Below are 6,964 nucleotides of genomic sequence, written 5' to 3' on the forward strand. Positions count from 1 at the left end.
AAGCCACGATCTACCGTCATCGACGACTTGCCTCCGACAAATTGATGTCTCATTGATTGTCGTTGTCTTCGCTATTCGGAGAAGCTCTACTTAAAAGTCCTTCATTCTTCGCCTATTGGAATCTATAGCAGCAAACCCTAGGGTGGAGTTATGGATTTTTTTGGTAGTTCCAGAATAGAAGTTCACGAGGAGAATCAAATGATTTGCAGAAGTTTATTGCAATCCATGGTCGCCTCCGATAATCGTCACTCAAGTTGATCGCCTTCCTCATCATCCCCCTTCTGTCTCCATTGACCTCCCTTGTTTTCGATCATATATGTAGAAGGAGATTAACAAAACGAAACACATAGGTTCTGATTTTCCATATTATTATTTTGTAATTGATATCTAATTGGAGCATATTCGTGTGTAAATTTTGAAACTGCATGTGATGGATGTTTTGGTTGTCTTTCTAGCTGTATGTATACCTTTCTCTCACTTTAGGTGTATTCATGCCACTATGCTCCAAAAACTAAATATTTTTCTTGAAAATTAACTTGTTTATCAATGTGTTCAGAAGAAGAAGCATCCAAAAATTGATCCTGAAACAAACGGTAATGATTATTTATCCTATTTTTAGTTACAAAAAAGTGTAAAAGCCTAATTATACAATTATAAATTATGTCTACTTTTTGATGTTCACTCTTAACATTAATTTAGGTACTCCTGAGGTGCAGACTTCATCATCATATAGTTGGTTTACTTTTTCATAATCTACAAAGAAGGTATGCGTTCTCTTCTTTTTTCATTTACATTAACTTTTTGCTTTTTGAAAAAATGAGTCGCAATTAAAGTATGCATGGACTATTATCACCTGTGTTTTAAAATTTATTTTTTCATATCATATTATTTATGTATGACCTGGTTCCATTAACTGTTGTACATCAATCATCAAATTTATTTTAGTTTTTGATTATTTCATACATGTTTTTTCTTTATAGTTAATTGAAGACCTAGAAGCTATTTGGAAGTGGGTATTGATTGAGAAACTACATATTCCTTATAGTGAAAGAAACATGTCTTCTATTCTTATTGTAGTTCTTTAAACATTTGACAACCGAGTTAAGTATGTTTTCGTTTTTATTTTGTGTATGTATTGATTTATGATTATGGCCTAAAAAACATATGTACAATGTTTAAGAACACCGTGGGAAATAAGTCTTATTTCGGTTTATATTTTTTCATAAATCAAGGAAATATTATCTATTGTATTAAGAGACTTTCAGTTTAGCTCAACTGTAGTCCACCAGGTAAATTATTATTATTATTATTTTTTACTTGTTAAAAACTTCAAAAGTAAAACCAATGCTTTTCATGTCATTTATTTATGTTATTTTATTAGCCTTGGTTTTTTTAGATTTCATAGTAATTTGTTTTAACTTATTAATTCGGGAAGGCCTTGATGTAGTGTTCAGAAATGGATTATCAACAAAATGTTTTGTGAATATTGGTGCTCAGGTCACATCCGTTTATTTGTGAGTAGAAGTCACATATCAATTCAATGATTTTGTTTCTCCTTTATTGGTAGTTAATACTATCCCATATGCTTTGCATCGTATATATTATAATATTCACATATAATTCCTCTACAGAAACCTAGAAGGTTGGTGACCTTAGGATGTCCGATCGATAAAAATCACATGTCATTCCCATATAAATCACATGTAATTCACATATGAATTACATGTGATTCAAATGTCAATCTCACATGTAAGTCACATATGAATCATATGTAATTCACATATGAATGACATTTAATTCACATATAAATCACAAATGAATCACATATGCATGTGATTCACATGTAATTCACATATGAATCACATGTAAATCACAAGTGAGTCACATATGAATTCCATGTGATTCACATGAAAATAAAAACTGAATCACATATGATTTACGTCTATATACAAACATTCATTTTATGTGAGTGTTTTTCGTTATTTTTTTTAATTTTCTTGTGAAATTCTCATTTGAATATTAAAATATACAGTCACATGTGAATATCACATTATATCATAAAATGTGAATCTTACATGATATAAGCACATGTGAATCTTACATTATATATATACACATGAATTTGTGTAAAGTGTTCTTGCATTAATCAATTTTTTTTAATTTTCTTGTAGATTTGGAAGTATTTATGGTAAATACTGAAGAGGTGAAAAGTGATAGATTGAAGGAAATATGGAAATCTTGAAACAAAGAATGAAAACACTTTGTAATTTTGTAGCATTTTTTGTTTTTTTATATCTTATTTTGTATTGAATAAAATAAATGTACTATTGTGTTTATAGATTAGTAATAAAAATGAGTTTGTTATGATTACTTATGAATATTATAGTATATGAAATATGCATATATACATTTAAAAAATAATGCATCTACGCAACTGAAACGTGGATTTTTTTGTTAAGAAAATATTGTTTTTTTTTTAAATATTTCAGTTTTTTTTAAATGCGGATTTTAATATATATATATATATATATATATATATATATATATATATATATATATATATATATATTAAAATTCATGTTTTCCAAAAAAAAAAATTAAAAAATCTACATTATTATATTTTTATAAAAAAAATCCAAAAATTTGATTTCTTATATTAATTTTTAGACATTTTTATTAATATTCCAATAACACAAAAACTAAACATAAAAGGAGATTGGTAAGATAACGATCGTGTCCTTAATGAATTAATTTTGATCTAACGCTCCACCTTTAGTTGTCGGGTTTTCGGGAAACTATGAGTTTGTTGAAACAATTAAAAATAGATCAATAGATTCTCAACAGTAATGTAAATCAAACAATAAGAACAATGATCAAAGTTGTGCTAAATGATTAAAATCAGTGCCTTAGAAGAGCTCGATGAAGAACTTCTCTGTAAAGGCACAGTAGGGAATCACAAAAACGATTAACCCTAATACAATACAGGCATGTAATATTTATAGTCTAAACCTAGCTCATAATGACGAATGGACAATCCCAATCCACTAATAATAAAGACTAATTACAAGCATAACAAAATTGACACAACACAATAAATATCCCAATAATCTCCTCCTTTGTGTCAATAAGGAAGGAAGATTCTTCACTGTTGAACCCGCTTCTGAACCTTGAAAAGTTTCAGAATTAAACAAAGCAAGGTGTTGTGAACTGAGATCTACCACTTTATCATATCTGCAAAGCACTTCTTGGCGACAGCATCGTTCGCTTTGCATTAATCAGTTATCACACAATGTAGTTCAAACAGGAAGAAGAGTAAAGATGTTTATTTGGTAAGCAAAATAAACACTTCTGAATATTTGATCCATCTCTAGCGCTTTGCTAAAACATTACACTCCATTTATCTTTCTCAATTCTTCCCAACCTCATCTTGGAGACATTATTCAGAGCTTCTTTTGGTAGCACAGTTGGTTTCTTTCGTAAAACAACCGCTATCTCCACATCCATTTTCGAAACTTCATGAATGTAGGAGATCAACATCCTTTTGAGATGTACCATGAGAGGTTCGAATTTCTGTTCATCCTTTAATAAGAGATGGAACAAGGAAATCCAATCATATGGGTTAAGGCACGGCAAGTCTGCGAGTGTAAACTCAAAAACTAAACTTTCTGCTCGACAGTCAACTTTGAATTTAGCATTGATAAAGCTCTTCGTTTCAATTGGCCCAGTGAATTTCACAGCTGTAATTTTCTTTGAACTCCAATTTTGATACTGAGGCTTCCCGTGCTTGAGGTAGAAAGAGAAAAGCGAATGATTGATGTCGTAGTCTGTAGTGGGTGCTTTCTCAATTTTATCAAAAAAACGAAACAGGAATGCCTTCGGAGTAATTGGTAGATCAAGCTATGAATCCAAAGTGTTCTCTAGATCAAACAAAGTACTGGCTCCAACCAGTAAGTACTCGGATTGTCGATAGCTTCGTTCATAATCCGCTCCATGGTCCAGGGAGGGAAAAGAGTCTTTTGAGTCTCCAATGTTACCTGTGCATCACGAAGCTCTTTTTCACGAGCATCAGCTTCTCTTGCAATTCGCAGGTTTTCATCAAGCTCTTTATCATGAGGCTTTCATTTGAGCTTTTCATCTTCATCCTCTTCTTCATCATCATCATCATCGATCAAATTTCCTTTGCCTTTTGATCCTAAAGCTTCATTACCCTTCGGATCATTTGGAGTCAGTTTCTGTTCTTGCTCATAAGAACCATCAGAAGCTGGTTTCTTGACTTCTCCCCCTTATTTAAGAAGTGATCTAGACTCCGAAACACCTTCTATATAATTAAGCATTGAGAAGACGGGTTTAAGCTTATCAGCCAGATGTTGGCGAACGGAGATCATGAGTAAAGAGTCATGAGTATCGATGAGATTTTGCAAGAATTGATTAACTTCTCCAACACAACTTTTTATGACAACCTTTTCATACATGAGCTCATCATTATGTTGTTGTGCATGCGAGAGTAGCATAGAAAGAACTTTAATCTTCTCGGTTTTCACTGCGAGTTTATCCATAAGAGAATTTTCGATAGTGTGGTCCTGTTGAAGCTTATAAAGCCTAAAGAAATAGAAGTTTGCAGCTCAGCATTATCAGCCTGAATGTCAGTGTGAACCTTTTAATGAGCAACTTTCTCGGTTTGAAGATTCGAGCCAAGACTTGTAATAACTTTATTCGTAGCTTCAGTGTTTTTATCTAAGGATCATCGAAAATCCACCATAAACTTAGTAACCTCATTCACTAGTTTTTCTACTTTTTCAGTCGCCTCATGAATGGTCTTCTCAGAATTTTCCACAACTTTAGTAGAGGCATCAAGACTTTTGGCATGCTTCTTTGTGAAGGTCGCGATTATAGCCTTGACACACTCGTAGGTGTATTCAGTGTTTGCTGAAGTTTTGGAAGACTCAAGTAGAGTATCCAACTTTTCATTGAGGGTTTTGAATTGCTCCTTCGTCATAGGTTCATCTTTGTCATCACTGGACGGTTGAACATTGAATGAGCTGTAATGAAAGTCTTGGAAATCATCATGATCATCTCCAAAGATGGTATCCGGATCATCATTGTGAAGTGGTGAGATTTGAGTAGAACTAGGACCGATCGTAACACCAGAAGCACCTGCCCCCATATCAGATACATTGACAGTTATTGGTGGTGTACTCGTGGTTGTGGTCATTGTAGCGGTGGATTCGGTGTAAAGAGGAGTGGTATGAGCGATGGAGATCTATGGTTGCGAGACTCTTACGGATACATTCAGACATAGAGCAATGGTGATCGGTGTAAAGATGGGTGTATATGTAGTAGCAGTAGGATAAGGTGGAGGAGAAGGAGAAGGAACATGAAAAGTTTCATTTGGTGATGGAATAGAGGTAGGAATCAGAGAAGTTACCTTCGTAGAAGTCTGAGTAGGAATGGGCTATAAGACCATTGGTTGTGAACTGACTGCAATATCTTTAGTTTCATGCCGGACTTGCTCTAATCTTTGAACATCAGAAATGGTTTGAGAATCTGAAGCTTCTTCAACGACTGGAGAAGATACGAGCGGCCTGCTTGACTTTCTTCTGCGAAGTTTGAGCTAGTTTGGAAGGACCATCCTTCGGATTTCATCTACCCCCCTTCTTTGGCTTGTTCGCTTCTTCCAAAGCCTTTTGCATCTGAGGTGTTAAAGGACGAGGACCTGATGCAGGTGTCTTTCGATACTTGTTGATGAGCTTGTTGTCTATTGGAATACAGTTGAGCATTGCCTCTAGAAGAGATCCGACAAAGGTGAAATTTGTAGGATCAGACACAATGAAGTTCAAAGTGTGAAAGATTGGAATAGCTGCGATGATGCATCCCTCAGTCACTGGTATTTTGAGTTTAGAGATGGATATGTGGACGATGACGGACCAGAACCGAGCACACGAAATCTCCGAGTGTCGTGTCATAGAAAGAGTACTCTAAACAAGTTATACCCAAAGGATGGAACCATAATCCATGTTGATTCCATGGTAAAGTCCGTAGATTATAGAGCAAAAAATCTTACTTGCACTATCTGAGCCCGTGACCCGTTCTGAAAAACTTTTGAAGAGAAGGGTAAAGAGGCCATTCCACATCGAAGGTAGGTTGGGCTTCTTGAACTTGGATAAGATGGTGAGATTTCCTACGTAACCCATCTGTTAAAACATCTCCAGATTGCATAAGAAGAAATGGACTCCGGATCAACCAAATCCCTAGCTTGAGAAAACCCTAGCAACCGGTTGAATCGAGACTTGGAGATTGATGTTTTGTGGGAATTGATCTCAAAGGTAATCACAGACTCACCTTCCTGATAACTTGCAGTTAAGTATGTTCTGGATAGACGGACCAAGGGGACACCCTCCGCCATGGTGAGAGCCGGAGCCAAAGGAGAGTGACGAAGACACTCAATCATCAGCTGGAGAGAGATAGTGTATTTCGATGAGTCAAGATCCAAGATGAGATTCTGGTTGGCTTTGATGTTCAACAATCGTTATGAAGCGGTTTGGTCCGCCACAGATGGAGTTTCTGATGAAGCAGCCATTGATGCGGACGGAGAAGATGAACAATGCTTGAGAAAGAGAGATTTTTTCTTGCCGGAAAATTTGAAAGCTTGAAAGTGGTAAATGATAATGAAGCATCGATTTCCCTTTTATACAGTGTGACCGTTGTAACACATGTTCTAGGTATCATTTAATTTTCCAAGTTTTTAGGTTTTTATGCTAGGACTCAACAAGTTGGGGAGCTCCAACTTGTCGTGTAGAGATCATTTATGAGGACGCGGGATTTAGATCCTACTCGATGAGTTGGAAGGCCCCGACTCGACGAGTAGGCACTATAAAGGAAAACCCTAATTTTTAGGATTTAGACCCTATATAATTGACCTAATCTGCATGCTTTGGCCTCCCTTACCCCTCCATTACTCTGAGAA

At 35.2% G+C, this 6,964-nt stretch overlaps 1 long non-coding RNA gene across 1 annotated transcript; it reads left to right on the forward strand.

Moving 5' to 3' along the window:
• LOC111881855 (uncharacterized) lies at positions 1-1,213 on the forward strand. Its single transcript, XR_002846953.3, has 3 exons — positions 1-593; positions 700-764; positions 981-1,213. It is a non-coding gene; the product is annotated as an uncharacterized LOC111881855 (long non-coding RNA).
• The last annotated feature ends 5,751 nt before the right edge of the window (positions 1,214-6,964 follow it).

This window comes from Lactuca sativa, chromosome 5 (assembly GCF_002870075.4).
Source record: "Lactuca sativa cultivar Salinas chromosome 5, Lsat_Salinas_v11, whole genome shotgun sequence".
NCBI classification, from domain to species: domain Eukaryota; kingdom Viridiplantae; phylum Streptophyta; class Magnoliopsida; order Asterales; family Asteraceae; genus Lactuca; species Lactuca sativa.